The 18,113-nt window shown below is 46.9% G+C and overlaps 2 protein-coding genes across 16 annotated transcripts in view; both read right to left on the bottom strand.

Annotated features, from left to right (window-relative positions):
- Positions 1–11,932, bottom strand: part of ZNF185 (zinc finger protein 185 with LIM domain) — a 101,272-nt gene extending 89,340 nt beyond the window's left edge. For 2 of the 4 annotated variants that reach the window (XM_032794596.1, XM_032794598.1), the window contains exon 1: positions 11,677–11,931. The gene's annotated coding sequence lies outside the window, so the exon portion shown is untranslated. Of the gene's footprint in view, positions 1–11,676 lie in introns of all 4 variants that reach the window. The other 2 variants (XM_032794600.2, XM_032794599.1) reach the window with 2 other exon arrangements.
- KIF1A (kinesin family member 1A) overlaps positions 1–18,113 on the bottom strand; it is a 522,969-nt gene that overhangs the window by 20,108 nt on the left and 484,748 nt on the right. The window lies entirely within an intron of this gene.

Here is an 18,113-nt window from a genome sequence, read left to right as displayed (position 1 = left end):
TGAGCCTCTTGCTAAAAAAATAGTGACAGGGCAGAATATAAGCATGAATCATGTGGTAAGAATAAACAGTCATAACATGCAATCAGCCCTGACTTGCTCTTGAATACCTGGTTGTCCAGGATGGACCATGGGAGGCTGAGGAAAATACTAGTGCTTAGGTTGTTATGTGGAGAAGGGGATGTCTATTGGCATCATGTTACAGACTGAAGTGGCATCAGGGAGAGGTTGGGCCTCAAGACAAGTCCAGAGGACAGTGATGGGAGGTGGCTGCTATGATGGGAAATAGAAAAAAGAAAAGATGACAAGACATCCACATTACATGAGTCAGAGCAGGGATGGGCAACCTGCAGCCCGTGGGCCACATGAAGGACACCCGGGTAATCACGGCGGGCTGCCAGACAGTTCGTTTATATTTGCACAGCCTCCCACAGCTCCCAGTGGCCGCAGTTCACCATTCCCAGGCAATAGGAGCTGCGGGAAGCAGCACGGGCAGCAGGGACGTGCTGGTCATCACTTCCTGCAGCTCCCATTGGCCGGGAACAGCAAACCGAGGCCACTGGCAGCTGTGGGCGGCCATGCAAATGTAAACAAACTGTCTGGCAGCCCGTCAGCGGATTACCCAAGCAGGCTGCAGCTTGCCCACCACTGAGTCAGAGCAATAAAGCAGCTTCTCTGGAGTATCTTTGTGGGTCTCTACGGGAGGGGAATGCCTGGTAAGTATTTTAGCTCCAAAACCAACTCTTACATTGAGATGTGCCCAGGAGATTGTAAGGACTTATTTCAGAGCCCTTCAGTCTGATCTCCATATTTATTGGGCACAGGAGAGGAAGAACTATTAGCAAGCTGTAAACTGTCCCAGTCAGTCGATCTGTCATCTTGCTATTTCTACTACCTGCTGGTAGGATGAAAGGGTTTTGTGATTTCTGGGGGAGCAGGAGGATAAACAGAACTCTGTAAGAAAGCTATCACAGCCCCAAGTGTGATTCCTCAGGGCAGGAGAAAATAATGGCAATGGATCCCATTTATACCGTAGTTCACCCAACCCCTGACACTGATAACATCGTTTTCAGCTTTATATAGCACTTTGTATCCCATAGCACTTCACAGGCTCAGTAGCACCACCTGTAGCACCACTGAAACGCGACCACCTTTAGGTGGGTGTGAAAACAAACCAGCATGCTATCTCTTGTGTAACGGAGGATGCATTTCCCCATGAGCTCACTGACATTCATGCACTGCACACATGGCGTCACATTTTCAGGCCTTGGCTGAATAACAAGGATTCCTCTTGGCTGGGCAGCCTTCAGATCCTGCCACCCTCTGAAAACTTTGTAGCAGATCTTTCTGGTCTCTATTTTCTAGCTCTAAAGGCTGAGTGCAGTGCAGAGCAGGATGGGAGATACTGAGAGAGCCCAACTCCCTGAGGGAGTGTCTATGGAATTCTTCAGGAAACTATGCAAATTGACATGGCCCAGAACATGTTCTCTGCACAAAGAGTCTCCAGAGCCTGCCAAGAAACCCTGCATGCCCTTACCTGTTGCTTCAGCAAAGTCCCTGCTCCTGGGTCTGTTACTTCCTCGACATTTCACCATATCACTTGCTCTTCCACAATCCGTTTCACCACAATGCACTTTATGTGGATAGAATTCTTAGTTAAATTGCCTTTCAGAGGAGAGAGAGCCCCTCCCTCCTCCAGCTGACCACACGTTTTCATTACAGATCCCCAGTAATTGTCACGAGGGGGTATTAATCCCAGTGCCCTGGCTATTTTCCAGGTTGGGTGCCTACACTTGGCCTAACTGCTGGTTTTAACTGAGCATTCTGAATTATTTGCCCTATCTTCCTCCCTGCCCCTCTTGATCTCTACTCTGCTGCCAGCCTTACCACCCCCTGCGCTCTTCACCACCTTCCAGGCTTTCCTTCCCCTATCTCCTCTCCACCCTCAGAGTCCCTTCTCCCACTCCCATACCCCTGCCTTTGCACCTCCCAATTAAAATCAACAGCAGCAGCAACAGCAGGTTGCCTGCAGAAAAACAAAACCCTTGATAACATTTAGGCTGCTGGTATGCAGAGACCACTGACTGTCATGCTGACCACTTTGCTTCCTTGTTTCTTTGTACTCCCTGTCTGCCCCCCTCTGGCTGTTTCTTGTCTTCCACGTAGAGTGTTAGCTCTTGATTCCATTTAGGTGCCTCACTCTCATTACCTTCAAGGATCTAGGCCTTGGTGAAGGGATTGTCTTTTTTTGTCTGTACAGCAGCTAGCACCATGTGGTCCTGGTCCATGACTGGGCTCCTAGATTCAACAGTAATACAATCAATAATAACTCAGCATGTGACTACTACAGGCATGCAGCAAATCTCCTTGTCTGTTATAACCCTGTTTCCTAGCCTTTGTCCATGTTACACTATAAGACAAGCTCTTTGGGAGCAGTGCTGAACATAAGGATTGTTACACAAACACCTTTGAAATTTAATGGCTGTATAGCTCAAAATCTGAAGCCAAACTCTCATGGGTAGATAGAGCTAAACTTTGCAAATAGCCTCACGCAAAAGCCTGCAGCTGCTGAACATTTCCAGACATGGTTTTGAAATCCCTATCCAAATTTTGCAGCTTAGATCCTTTTGTGTTTGCCACCAAAAGCATTCAGCAAACTGGTCATGTTACAAAAGTATTTGGCTGTAACCCCAGTGAGAAATAGCTCCACCCAAGGTCAAAAACACTGCCACATAACAGGACTTAAAATGAAGTCCGTGGAATAAAAGAACAATACCTAGCCCTTATATAGCACTTTTTGTCCATAGATCTCTAAACACTTCACAATGGAGGTCCCTATTTTCCTTATTGGGAAACCGAGGTATAGAGAAGGAAGTGATTGGCCCGAAGTCACCCAGCAAAGCAGTAGCAGAGTTGGGAACTGAACTCAGGCCTCTTGCAGCCCAGTCCAGTGCCCTAATGAGTTGGGTGTGTGCCTATGATTTACTGAGCAGGTCAAAATAACTCCTGTGAAATATCTATGGAGGGTCCTTCAGTAGGCTGTGCTTTTTGATCAGTGACTGAGAACCTGATTCTCGTCACCCTTGCATTGGTGTAATCTCATTAACGTCAATGATGGTAACTCTTGATTTACCCCACTGAAAGGAGAGAAATATCAGGGCCACAAGCACTTTCCAAGATGAACTAAAAGGAAGTTAAAGAACAGGCCCAGCACACAACTCAGTACTGTGTAGCCTGCTACCTGCTAAAACACATCTGAGTCATTGTTCTGAGAAACTGCCCTTTCCAGCACTGGCACCTGACATGGTAAGACAATGCCTCCCCAGAGAGCTTTAGGGACAGTGCAGTACTTGTCTCTTTCAGAAAAGCACAGCTAACTATTTTTGCTCAGAGCCAATTCAATCCCCTGCACAAAGGTGGCTTTAACAGGATGTTACAGGTGCTTCTTCAGCAACCCAGTGTGCCGCACTGCCTAGTCTGTTTCCATTGTCCCTCAGTTCAGGACTGTCCTTAAGCATACGCGGTATATACAGCTGGGTCGAGCAGGGCTTCCCAGAGGATTCAGGGGGCCTGGACAAAGCAATATCGGGGGCCTCTTCCATAAAAAAAATGTTGCAATACTATACAATGCTATATTCTCGTGGGGACCCCTGCGGGGCCTGGGGCAAATTGCCCCACTTGTCCCCTCCTCTGGGCGGCCCTGGGGTTGGGCACCAAAAAATTTGGGGCACTACCGGGATCATTGGCATCCACTTCTCATGTTGCCAGGGGGTGCTCGACCTGCCCGCTTCCATTCCACTCCCCACCCCCACTTCACCCAAGTCCCTGCCCTGCCTCTTCCTGCCCCTGCTCCACCCCCACCCCACCTCCTCCTCCGAGAGAGGTGGGGAGCTTGGCATCAGTGGGTGCTCCACACCCACTAAAATTTTCCCTGTGGGTGCTACAGCCCCAGAGCACCCACCTAGAGAGACCACACTATGACCAGGCCAGTAAGAGCGGTTCAGCTCCCGCACACCCAGCAAACACTGCAGTCTCCTTACTGGGCAGAAGGCAGGGGCCGTATTCACAGACCTGAATGCGCATGAGGGAGAGGGTACGAGGGTCTGTGAGGAACTGTGGATCTCCACCGGGCGGCTTGGTATCCTCTTTGCTGCCTTGTCCCTCCCCCGGGGCTGCAAGCGGGGGTGGTGGCTGTGCCCCAAGTCAGGCATAGAGGCACCTTTAATAATACTGCTTAGGGCCCCATAAATCCTAAGGACTGCCCTGCCTCAGTCAAAAACACACCAGGTTGTTGCCCTTTCACCACTTGTACATTTATTTCTCAGCTCTCTCACAAATAAAACAAGATATTGTAGCAGAAGCCTTCCATGTTGTACCCTTCCCACAACTTCCTGTCTTCCCCTTACATCCTTCCAATTACAGCTATCATATCATTAACCCAGCTATTACCACCCAAGTGTCCTAATCCCCCAACAGAAAGTGATTAACTGCTGCCAGCTGAGCCTGCAACCTTTTCTGTGCTGCAGCAACTCTAGTGATCAGGGTGCTGCTGCTAGCGCTCTGTCCTGGAGACCATGTAACACAGCATGGCATTGCCTCAGCATCTGGGGTGGCATGGGGGTTCATACCCCTCTCTCCTACAGACCTGCCTTTTATGATGCTGTTGACATGGCCCGGCTGGTGCCCATTTCAGTATGGTAATTCTCTCTGAGAGGCAGAAATGAGGTACAGGGCTGACTAGCTCTGGGAAGGGTAGTGGACCAGTTTGCTTCTCAGTCACCGCTCAGGTCCCATAGCTGAGGTGACATATGCATGCTCTGAGTGAGCTACCACACTGAAAACAGAAAAGTACAGACATGCAAGTAGCAGGAAGGGCTAGCTGCCCAGAGCCTAAGCCCATAGGTCGGTACTCAGGGCGGCCAACCCCTCTCGCTGTGGCTACATTTCTATTTTTAGGATCCTAGTGCTTCTATCTCCTTGAGCTGTAATTTATACCTTCCAATTCTAGTGTAGACAAAAGAGAACAACAGCCTCTCTCACCTAGAACTTAAATTAGGCGCTCTAAAAGGTTGGTTCAGCCTGAGCTTAACCACAAGGCTTAAGGACAAAGTGCAAATCCATCAGAAGTGAGCTGTCTTAGTTAGTATTTCCACCCTGGGACCTAAGCTGGATGCCTTGAGCACATCTTTTCACAGAGTGCTGCGAAGTACCTACTTCACCTAGCTGACCTCAGCTCTGCTCCCCTCCTGGACGAGTTTCCCTGCCACACTCTGCACTTCAGCCAAACAGCAGGCATCTTTCCCTTGCTCCTGAAGTGTTAACCCTCTCTTTTCTGAATGGAATCAATGCATCTTGGCATTGTCCCTGACATGAATCCAGCCTAGGCTAATAGTGACCAAAAACTGATTACATTTCAGGGTCTTCTATGGACTGAGATGATGGCCCCTCTCCAGTTCCTAATAGACAAGTGGTGTCTCAGCAGCACACAGCAGCAGACTATCTATGCCATTGGTAAAATTTTCATTGGTTTCACCAGAAGCAGAGTTAGGTCAATGCTGAGCACTTTTGAAAATCCACCTACAGTGTCTACATCACAAAATGCATGCTCACATCTGGCCAGGAACTGAGCTGACTGTGCTCATCTGAACAGGTCACCAACTACCAGGTGACCAGGATAAATAGGACACTTCACTCTCCAGAGCTATCCAGCTGGCACCTTTCACTTGGAGTGAAAGGTGCTGTCTGGGGTTCTCTGGTCAGTGCCCCACTCTGGTTCCCTTGTTTTAATCCTGTGATGCTTACTCTCATCTAGACTGTCTACATTTGTAGTCCCCTGTAATCTGTTGCAACCCTCCCATTCCTCACTGCTTAGTTCTCAAAATCCCTCATTCTGTTCAGTATCAGGGAATGAGCCACGGAGCAAAACTTGTGAGTCTCTGCTCTAGACACCATCACTCTCAGATGAAAATAGCATACTCAGGACGCACAACCACAAGGTTTATGTTTGGGATTTTGGGCAAACAGTACAACAGAGGCAGCAAGTTGCAGCAAGAAAGTTCAGGATTGGTAGTGAATCAAAAGTGTAATGGATCATATTTTAACCCAATACTCGCATGCAGAGTCATTGGGCCCCTTTCTTAAAACCACTGTGGCTACATAACAATGAAGCAATTTACACATCCTTGGTTCAGACAACAAGATACAATCAGCAAGAGAGAAACTTCTGCTTGAGCAATTTAACAGCATATATCAGACTCAGCCCTTGTGAAAAGAACTGAGTAGTTAAAGAAACAGATGGGAAAGGGGGACAGCCAAGAAAAGGAAGTTCTGCAGCTCGTGGCCTGAGCATGCTTTCATTACATACCCCCTGACTCATTTCTGCCACCCAACTTTGTCCCTGCCTCTGGTCACTGCATGTTACCTGTGCTCTGTGCGCAATCCACAGAGGACAGGAGTCAGTAACAGTTATAACCTAGGGAACTTTATTCCCTTGGGCTTTTAGCTTTGGAGGTCCCTAGTTCAATGCCTGATGTCAGCCAAGATGGCAACCATTACAACAGCAAAGCAATCTAGGGAGGTAGCATTCCTGTAAAGCACTTCCATTTAAATGCTTGGCACAAGCTGAGCTATCCAGGTTAATGTTATAGGGCGCGGCAGAGTGGAGAACCCCATTTGACATAAAACCCATGTTGGAAAGCGGAAGTTCCAAACCTCTGAACTGTGTGTTTTGGACAAATGACTAATATGGACTAGATGGAGGCCATCAAATTCATTTTACCTGTAATTCAAAATCCAGCTCCGAAGCCAGGTCTCTAGAAGCACAACTGCATGGTGCCACCCCATCTCTTTGTCACATTGACACTAGAGGTTGTTTTCAAATGGGAGCTCCTAACAGGTCATTGAGATCAAACATTAATATATCCCAGTCAGCACATAGACATGTAAAATGGGCATTTACTCAGCTAAGTTATTATGGACACACCATCTGAAGTTTGCCAGTCTCTACTGCAAACAGCCAACCATGGAATATGAATGTTTTGTTTAAGAAGACAATATGTGTCTCCTGCTAGGAGCCAACTCGGGGGAAAAATCGTGGGTGCAAACAGAAAAGAAAATATACAGATGAAAATCGAGACTTCCAACAGGAGTGGGAGAATAAGTACTTTTTTGTTGAATGTAAAGGGTAAGGCCATGTGTCTTCTTTGCCAGACATGTATCTCGCAGTTCAAATCTTCAAACCTGCAGCATCATTTCGCTTCTAGCCATGCACATATGGATCAAGAATTCCCACACTGTTCTGAACTCCACACATTAAAACTGAAAACTTTGAAAAAAACAAACATATGTAGAAGCCCAGTTCTTCATGAGATTTGCCAACTGATTGCAGACTGTAACGTTAGCCTCCTATTATGAGGCCTGGCACATAGCCCATGTGAAAAAGCCCTACTCTGAAGGAGAGCCTATAAAAACGTGCCTCACTAATGTGATTTCAATCCTGTCACCAGAGAACGAGAATCTATAGAGGAAAATTTCTGGCCTGCAGCTTTCATGCCACACAATAGACTGCAAAATCTCCGACCTGAACAGATGCAGAACTCCTAAAACAGAGCACACCTAGGTATGGGAGTGTGATTAAAGATCTTAAGGACAGTTTTGAGGAAAGATTCCAAGATTAACAGCAGAAAAGACCTCAGATCAGCTTTCTGATTGACCTTTTTAGTGCTGAAGCCAATTGTCTGAAGCCTCCTTTAATCACTGATGAAGCAACATCCCAGATGGAAATAATAGAACATTTGGAAGATGACAGATTGAAATCTGTTTAGAAGACAGAGAGGACCCTCACTTTCTGGAAATCTGTACCAAAGGATAAATACCCCAACATCAGAGGTGCAGCCTTAAAATTAATCTCGATGTTTGCCTCAATCTATCTTTGTGAGTCTGTTTTCTCGACACTCAAATGTGAAATCCAAGTGAAATCCAATGATCCCGCTATTGTAGGGAACTTTCCTGGCTTCTGCACTACCCCGGTGAAGTGGGCTAGCGAAAGGATCTGAGTCCTCACTCCCACTTCCTTTACCCAGAGGCCTTCCTTTACTCCCTGCCCTTCAGGACTCCCCTTCCACTCTCCTGTCTGGCAGAGTCCTCGTAACTCCAACAAGGCTGGGCCCAGGATTCCTGGGGGGCTCGACCCCCAACCCTGCTGTGGTCACCTAGGACAGGGCTAGGGTGTCCCCACTCCGGGGTACCCTCTCTGCACTGGGCACCTCCCTGACCCACTGATTATTCCATACAATTTAAAGCAAATACAAGTTGTTTAATTAACAATTCATTTTAAAAAAGAATAAGGAAAAATGGGAAAGGTTACAGGAAAACACATCACCCTGCTCTGTGGCAGGGAACATCACAAACAGTGTCTCTGGACATCAAGGCAGTTCACAGTCTGTTCCATGTAGGTCCCAGGCCTGTCTCAGGCCCTGGCTGTGCTGCAGGGATGCTGCGAGTTGGACACTTGCAATGGTGATGGTCCCACATCTCTGGGCTTTCGGTGGTGGGACCCTTCTTCCCAGCGTCAGCCCCCCATCAGGTTAAGAACCTCCTCCCAGCCTGACCTGCAAGGACCCTTGGCTGGAGGTGTCTTTCTGCACTGGACCCTTTGCCCAAGGTCCTCCCCGCCCTTGGCTGGCCCCAGTTGCTCACCACACCAGGCTTTGTGGCTGCAGCTCTGCTCCCAGCACAGGATCTGCTCTCCCTGGGCTGGGTCTCTGGCTCTATGGCTGCAGCTCTCTGCCCAGCATTGGATCTGCTCTCCCTGGGCTGTCTCTGGCTCTATGTCTGTAGCTCTGCTCCCAGCACAGGATCTGCTCTCCCTGGGCTGTCTCTGGCTCTGTGGCTGCAGCTCTCCACCCAGCATTGGATCTGCTCTCCCTGGCTGTCTCTGTGGCTGCAGCTCTCCGCCCGGCATTGGATCTGCTCTCCCTGGCTGTCTCTGTGGCTGCAGCTCTCCACCCAGCATTGGATCTGCTCTCGCTGGGCTGTCTCTGGCTCTCTGGCTGCAGCTCTGGCCCCTCTGGATCTGGCACGGCTCTGCTCTTCAGCTTAGCTTGGGCCCCTGCTTTCTCCTTATCTCAACTCTACTCTGTCTGACCCAGGCAATTCCAGCTCAAAAGGAGGACGGGACCCACCCTGGCCTTCTGTCTCCTTGATTAGCCTGCCCACCCTGTCAATCAGGCTGACTGGGTGCGTTGGCCTCTCGCCATTGTTCCTGGGGACTGTCAGTCTCAGGCTCCTGATTTCCCATCGACCCCTCCCCTTTTAGTGCTGGGTGCTAGCCAACCAAAACACCCCCAGTGAATGTTAGTAAGGGGACAAAAGTCCCCTTACACAAGCACTGATCAGTTTAATTTTTGTAAGTGATTTGCTTAGCTGGTTCCAGAGACTGGTGATGGGAGATGAAACCTTTCCCCTCTTCAGCACCCTTTCAGATCCAGCTAAGGGCATCAGAGAAATGGAATTAAATGAGTTTGAGGACTTAGTGCAGTTGCTTGTGAACAGATGTTCACATCACAAAGCCCACCAACATGGGCTGCTGCAGCAGCAGAACTAAAGGAGGAATAGGTCCCACAAATGAACTTCTGTCTCAACTGGGGTGGGAGTGGGCTCTACGCGTCAGGGTTGAGACCCATGGGTGAGACAGGGTGTGGGGGTAAAGACTGCCCTGCAGTACCCAGGCTTGCAACCAAACAGATGCTCACCTGGCTTGAGGCATTTACTGGTTTTGCTAGTCTCTGATCCTGTCAGTGCCAGAGACACAATCCCAGACTTAGGATGAGCCAGGGTAGCAAATCTATATGAAGTTCTATGGCATCAGCATCTCAGGATCAACCCAGAGCAGAGAAAGGCTTGCACAGAACTGCCTTCTGAGCACCAGTCAGTGTTTTGTATTTTAACACAAAAGAGTGGGCAAAATCCCAACCTAAGAATCCTTCCAGGAGATGGGTGCTACGAGGTCTGACATTTTTGTTGTTGACAATCACAGAGTTAAAGCATTAACAAAGGAAACATTTCCTTGACCCCTCTCTCCCCTTTCGGCATGTGTAATACTATGGCACATACATATATCAACAGCATCTGCGGTCACTAACCGGATGGGACCCCATTGCGCTACACAAACAGAAACTGATAATCCCATATCCAGTGAGCTTACTATTATCACGATACACATTTCTAAAACACATTTCACAACACTGTGCCCACCATTTAATTATTATAATTACAAGTAATTAACTGCTAATTATTATCAAAGTACTTCCTTTATTTTAAAAAGGAGAGCAATGGTCTCCATACCCACGTAACCTTCAGCTTGAGCCCTGACCGCAATGTAAAAAAAGAAAAGTAAAGACACCATTTTCCCTAGAGTCAAGGGCTCAGTCAAGCCTTACGTTCACATTACAGCCATCTCATCAATGAAGCATCATGAACAGCTCTATTTTCAACTGAAAATATTTAACTTTTGCAATGGAAAACAGCTTTCTTTTTAACAAAATGGAATTTTTTTGTCAAAAAAATCAATTTTTGTCAAAAATTTTCAGGGTTTCATTAAAAAGGACATGAAAATTTGTTAAAAACTGAACAAAAAATTGGGTTTCAGATTTTTTGGGTTTTTTTTTTTTTAATGAAAATCCACAATTTTTGAGGACACATTTGACAAGCTTAGTTTTCACTTACAGTTGTTTTCCAGGCATAAAAAATAAACTCAACTAATACTCCTGAGCTGTTCTGCTCAGGAGCCTTTTGCCTTTGGAGAGCTAGGTCTGCATGTTGCCTTGGCTCACAAGTGAAATGAGCTGGGCACGGCTGCATCACACTTCTTAGTCACCACATCACTTGCTGAGATGGCCAAGTCTCTGTTAGGCCGAGACCTATAACTAGACCAGCAAGTGGAGTGGAAAGGATGTACCAGGATTTGAGGTGCAGTGGAGAAGTTGGGGTTGACAGAGTTGCCTGCCTACACTAGACCAGCCCTATCTGTTCTGTCAGTCCCATACCTCCCTTCCAACAGCATTAATTTAAGTACTAATTCAGAGATAAGCAAATAAGTCTCTGCAGGAGAAAGGGTTTGCCAGAAGTTTCACAAGCCTCCTAGCCCTCCATTACCACTTTCTTGCTCCCCAGCCCATGAAGTTAATGCATACAAAGGGGAGACCAGTTCTTACTCAGTATGTAATGATCTTAGGTAGAACAGTGGCTTCAGAGAGGTTGGTAGGAAGGAATGCAGTGGTCAGACAAGGCTAAGAGGTAAATGGATACGGATTATACCTGACCTGAGCCCAAGCCACAAAGTCCAGATCCAGATCTGGCCCCTCCTAACATTCTGGTCCACTCAGGTTCTCATATCACACCTAGCACTCTGGTAGCCCAGCAGCACTGGGACCCAGGCTATTACCGTCCATTATAGAGGGATTTCAGATACAGGTCTTGCATGCTCCACAGCACGCTGGGAGCTGGAATTTTGATTCAGGCCCAGCTCTGCTAACAGCAAAAGCCTTTGGCTGAATCCCAGCACTGGCAGGTTATAAACAGCCTTTTCCTACAATAAGCACTGGAAAGAAGAGGAGAACAGAAAGACAGAGGCTCTGTCTCGCTATCTCCAGATGCCCCGAGAAGCATGAGTGGCCCTACCTGTGGCAGCTCTTCAGCTCAGGTTTCCCCCAAAGGCGAACTTGAGAATGGTGTGTGAAGTGGCTGGAGCTGTCTCCCCCAGCTCCCTGCAGGTCTCTTCTTTGCACTCCCCAGCAGCTGTAGTGGGTTACCTGCTAGGGCTGGCTTCCAAAAGCCAAGCCTTGTTCTGAGGAGGAGATATGGGTGTGTCTTGCCCTTCAGGCGAAGATCAAACAGGTTTCTCTCTTCAGATGCAGTCTCCCTGCCTCTCAACAAGGAGGTGCCCTTCTCCCTCCGCATTCTTCGCATACCCTGGTGACGCTGAGTGGTGCTCAGATTATTACGAGAATAATCTGGCTAACAAATAGCAGCCTCTCTGCTGGAAGCAAAGCAAATACACTGTTCCAATCACTGCTGTTCTAAGGTGGACCCAGGCTGACAGGACACTTAGATTGGTGCTCTGAGTATCATGCTGGTGGCACAACCGGACTTCTTGTTGAACGGGTTGTGTGCGTGTGTCTCATCCACCAACCTGGCCAGCTAGACAAGAAAAAGCACCAAGAAGAAACCATCTCTCCACTGGTTGTCCTAGGAGGTTGACAGAGGGTTGAAAGAAACTTCCATCCTCACAGCACAGTCCCTTCTCTAACCCCAATGGCGCATGACACTGCAAAGAAGGCAGCTTGCTCTAGTGCAAGGCCTAAGGCAAGTTGGATCACAGCAAGTCTAAGACAAACAGAGTGCTGAGCTGGATCTGGGGGCAGGTAAATATCTGTCCAGGTTTGGCTGAGGGAGAGGTGGTCAAGACTGTGGTAGCATTTCCCATTGAAAAAGGGAGTGCATCATTGCTTGACCCCATAGGAAGTACGCTTGTAAGTATCCTGCAGTCTTCAGCATGATGCCATCATATATGTTTGTAGGATGGGGATACCTGCACCAGGTCAGGAGCTCATCAGCTTGGAAATAGACCTCCTGGGGTTAATTTGATCTGTCTTGTGATTTTTGAACTCTTGGCTTTACCAGTCTTCCCATGCGTTAGTCAAGGACTGGCACCACATCAGAGACTATAGCAATTGGGGACAATATAGAAACATAGGGCGGTCGCTAGCCTGAGATACTGCCCATGCTACAACATCCACTCTGCTATTTTTAACACCCTAGCTCCACCTGGTGTGGCCACCTGGGCTGGGAGGCTTGCTACTAGTTGCAGTATAGATATACCTGAAGAGGTGCCAAAGCAGTCATACTGTGCTCCCCAATTGGCAAATTCAGATATAACATAAAACTAGGCCTTCTGTTTTTCAGGATTCATTTGGGGGAGTTACTTTTAGCAATTTTTGAATGCTATGTGGATGTTCAGAAATGGCAGGTTTTAAGGCTCTTGCTTTGACACTGTAAGAGGAAGACTGTTTGGGTATTGCACAAAATTATTGTCTAAGTAGGATCTATGTTAATTTTTATTATATATATACCCACACATACAAGTTAGTTTAAGCTTTGTATCCATGTTATTGAAACCTTGGTTTAGCATGCAGTGCATCGTTCCCTAGGGCACGTTAACATACTGTATCAAACAGCATTACAGTAAAGTACTCTAGGTAAACTTTAGTGCTATGTTAATGCACAACACCAGGAGAATCAGGCACAACACATTAGTGTGCTTTAGAAATCAAAGCCCCCTAGCCCGCATTCCAAGTCCATGTGGACAAGCCCTTAGGTACAAGTCAGGGTGCAGGGACATGCCTACATAACCAAACTGCACTGGGAAATGGGTGAAAGGAACACAAATTGAGCAACTGGTGTCTGGCTGGTGTTGATTGGCTAAACATCAATTTCTTTTTCTTTTTTTTTGAATGGGAAGGTTTTTTTTTAAAATCAGTGTTTATTAGTTAAAAACCTAAACCCAGAAGCCCTACATATCATCTCTTCTTCAGATATCTAGTGTCAAAATCATGGCCCTGCCCCCATCACAGGAAGCAATGGCATTGTCCATGGATTGATACAATGTCTAAGCGCTCACATTTGGTTATAAACTACTGAATCTTCATCACCAGGACATGAGAAACCCAGCATTTCTTTGCAACTGGTTTAGCCCACAATGATGCCAGAAAGGCACTGAGAACGAAGAGCTGAAGCCACAACACATGTAAACAGGCTTTCTTCCATTGATTTGTATTTATATCTGGTGCAAAGGTAGCCCTAGGAAGGGTCCAATTCTTCCTACGGCCACTGGCCTCCTTGTATGACATTGGAACAAGTCACTTGACCTCTATATACATTAATCAATACTGCTGGAAATTGAGCATAAGGGGAAAGAACAGGTCCATGGCAGAAGCCAGAAGCTCTATGCTAGCTGAGTTTCTCTAGATGAATGAACTAACCTTGCCCTCCCGTGGGAATAACAAGCAGTTTTCGGGACAGGTCAGAACGCAACGACGGCATGTTTTCCTGCTGCTCTTGTGGCAGGGCCACCTGCTGTTAATGTGCTAAAGTGAAGTATTGTTTCCATTCTACTACTTCCTGATAAATACGACACTGACTAGCTTATTGCTCTGGCCCATGGGGCAGGTTTTGGTTCACATTTGGGTTCTTGTCTCTCATTCCCCATTTGGGAGATTCCCCTCTTCACCCATTTCTTTTGGCAGTAAAGCAGTTCCACTGCACTGTCAATCACTAATAAAATAATCATGGCTACTCGTGCAGAGTACTTACCTTGACCTTTGGTTTCCACATGCTGTTCAGATACTAATCATCCTGTCACCACTGTACTGTATTGGTCAGGTTAGGAATATTCAGCTCACTGAAATACTTGATTTGCCAAACCCCTCATTGGGGTTTATTTGAATTAAGCTGTCAGACACACTGCAGTGTTAAACACTCCCTCCCAATGCTGGGCTGAATGTTTCCCATAGCAAGCACACCCACAAACCCTGATTAGGATTTTTCTCCCTCTAATTACAGGTGTTTAATTTTTTTAAATGAAGGTGCATGTGAAAATAGTAGCAGTGGCCAGAGGCAGGAATTAGTGCTAGCAAGTGTTATGGATACTTCCCACACTACCCTGTGCCAGTCCCCCTGCCTGGTGAGCTGCAGCACCTCTGGGCCTTTCTTGATCAGAGACTGCCCAGCATGTAGTTATGTGGAGGGGCAAATATCCAGGCACTCATGTAAGCCAGGCTCTTTGTCCCCTATAATTGCTAAACACTGTATAGGGGTTTAGGAGCCTGCTATTGCCCCAGAACTAACAGAACCAGTCCTTTAGTACAAACAGTTGAGACTTATGCTTTTCCAGGCAAAGGTTCCCAGATTCAGTACCCATAGATGTGCTATTACTTCAAGGTGGAACTCATGTTCAGTTGTGAGCTAAGTCAACTTTTGAAACAAGTTTCTAGAGGAAGCAGGTTAACTCTCTGTGAGGTGAACACTGACAGGAGCAGATCCTAGGCCAACTGAAGTCACTGGAAAAGCTTCTGTGATGTACAATCAGGCTCCATGTGTGGCAACTTTAGTATATGCAAGGAAGGCCAACAGGGTCCATCTAAAAGTCCTGCACAGCTGCTGCATTTCTGGAGTAACTCTGTAAGCCATTAGACAATGGAATGATTAATCCCATCATAGCAAGTGTGCCAGGGAAACCAAGTCACTCAGCCCAAATGTCAGTGGAATTATCATGACGTTTAAAAAATGCAACATTTCTACGGCAACACATGCACATTCCTGCAGCAGAGGAGGGCTTTCTGGTTTGACCGGACCCTAATTCCATCCATGGAACAGTGTTCTTAGGTAAATCTCAGCCTGGAATATCTGATTTCACCCAGAATGGATGCTAGCTACATCTCCTTTAAGACGATGGCATGAGCTGGCCCCATGGTGATGTTGCACAATCTAGCTACAGACTGGGGGAGGCTGTCAGGGTTCCCTCCCCACTATGAACTCTGGGGTACAGATGTGGGGACCCACATGAAAGACCCCCTAAACTTATTTCTAGCAGCTTAGGTTAAAACTTCCCCAAGGCACAAATCCTTTCCTTGTCCTTGGATGGTACTGCCACCACCACCAAGTGATTTAGAGGAAGATTCAGGAAAAGGATTCTTTGGAGTTCCTATTTTCCCAAAATATCCCCCCAATCCCCTTCACCCCCTTTTCTGGGGAGGCTTGAGAATAATATACCAACCAATTGCCTTTAATAAAAGTACAGACCAGATCCTTTATTTTTAGGACACTAAAATCATTCAGGTTCTTAAAAGAAGAACTTTATAATAAAGAAAAAAGTAAAAGCAGCACCTCTGTAATTTTAGATGTATAATTTCAGGTATCTTTTCAAGAGATAGGTTACCTGCTTGGTCTCTCTCTCATTATCCAGATGGAACAAACAAAGAGAGAACACAAAAAACCTACCCCCCTTCTCCCAGATTTGGAAGTATCTTCTTTTCCCATTGGTCCTTCTGGTCAGGTGCCAACTAGGTTAATTGAACTGATTAACCACTTACAAGTAAAATGATTCTGTACCTCTGTCTGTACCTCTGGCCAGGAGGGATTTTATGTTACTGCATATATAAAGATTGTTGCCCTTCCCTTTATATTTATGACAGAGACCTTGGCAAAATACTCCTTCTAAGAGACATCAGTAGGCCAGGACAGAAATATATCTTTGGTGAGCTCCAAAGCAGATCAGTTTCAGCGAGATCAGCAAAACACAAGAATTGCATAACACAAGAAAGCTCATACTGAGCAGGAAGTAAGTCCCTAATGCTACAAAATGCAGCCAGCAGCCAGTTATGCAATATGGTGGGGTGCCAGGTTGGGCAGCAATTCCTTCCTGACCCGGGCAGACATTGACAGCATGACTGAAGCATATGACTTGATTGCCACAATCTTGGCTTGCATCACAATAGATATTGTTATGGGTCAAATTTATCAAGCCCTTTCCAGCGAGGGTATTTGAGTTTGTGACCCCCAGCACTAGTGAATTCCACAGGCTGACTATACACAGTACAAGAGTATTTCCTTTTATTTTCTATTAACTAATCTCTACTTTAATTGGCTATTGTGGGTAAAAGGAGGGTGAGCAATCAATCCCTCCCTTTGGCCTCATGCCAGGGTCACACAGAACTAAGGCTTTTCTCCTTTAAATTGATTGAAGGAGACTGTGAAGTATAGAAGGGTGTGTAAACCATAACACTCATTTGCTGTAAGGGAATTAAACTGGTTTTTCGCCAGTTGTCATTACCTAGCTCTGCCAAAATGCCAGACCTCACCGTCCTCACTGCAGTAGCAAGTATCAGAACTATGCCTCGCACCCTTCCCTGTCTTGCTGCGACACACAGAAATCTCAGCAACTCCAGGGAGTCTCACGTTGGTCAAGGCACTCCCCTGCTGGAGTTGGTCAAAAAATCCTGGGTTAAGCCTCCTGCTCCAATGTGAAATGGGATAACAGGCATGGAGGGGGGGCTCCCCAGTCCAGGGGCACTATTAGAGAGAAGCCACTCCAAACTGCAGCTGCTTATCTACAGCCAAAGAGAGCCCAGCTCTGGCATTGTGTTTGGGTTGAAGAGCTAAACACATGAAGAGCCTAGAGGAGGCACAAGGGAACAGCATGTCAGGGGAGAGGAGTAGGGCTTGAAGGATATAATAAAACCAGGAACTATTTCAGAATGTGTTTTACGGAATGCCCCCACCCTGCCATCCAGCCCCCAGTGTACAAAATGGGCATGAGCCTTCCCCCAACCAGGCTTTCAAAACATGCCCGAACCTCATCACTCCAAGCCCAATGGGCCAGAAAGTCTCTGTTTCCCCCTCCCCCAAATCTCATGGTCTTGTTATAACTCATATTACGTTTAAGTGAGGTTCACCTCTGTAAAGATAGCAACAAGGGGTTCCATCATTATGGTCTCCCACCAGAGCCAACTCAAGTGTGCTCTCTTTACAGCTAAAATGATTTTTTCCCCTGATCATCAGCCTTGTAAATGCTCTCTGGGATCTGAATCAAGCAGGGTGCTTTCCTGCTCCCGTATTAAAGACCAAATTACATCTGTGCAATCCCAGGGCCTTCAAAGGGTTTGCACAGATGTAACTAGAACTCAGTAAACAATTCTGTTGATGAGGCACAAGAAGAAATAAGCATCAACCCACTCATTCTCCCTTGTGCTGGATTCACAGGGCTAATGGGAGTACAAGGCAGTACAAATGTGTGCATGTCACTAATGTCAGCAGATATGACTCTGGTACACATAGGGATCTGCTGAGTAGGAAGGTGCAATTTTCATACAGTCTTTTTAAAAAAACCCATACTTTACCATTGGGATACTGTGATGGGGCAAGGCCAGATGGCTACAGTAAAGTACTGAGAAACAGGTATGTTAGCCTATTGGCATCCCAGGGGTGGGCGGGCGAAGCCCGCCCACTTCTAAAGGACCTCCCCCCAGCCTAAGGGGAGGATCCACAGGGCTAGAACACCA

This window comes from Chelonoidis abingdonii, chromosome 8, assembly GCF_003597395.2.
Source record: "Chelonoidis abingdonii isolate Lonesome George chromosome 8, CheloAbing_2.0, whole genome shotgun sequence".
In the NCBI taxonomy this organism is placed as follows: Eukaryota; Metazoa; Chordata; order Testudines; family Testudinidae; genus Chelonoidis; species Chelonoidis abingdonii.
Note: the sequence above shows the minus strand (reverse complement) of the source record. Positions and strands in the feature narration are given on the sequence as shown.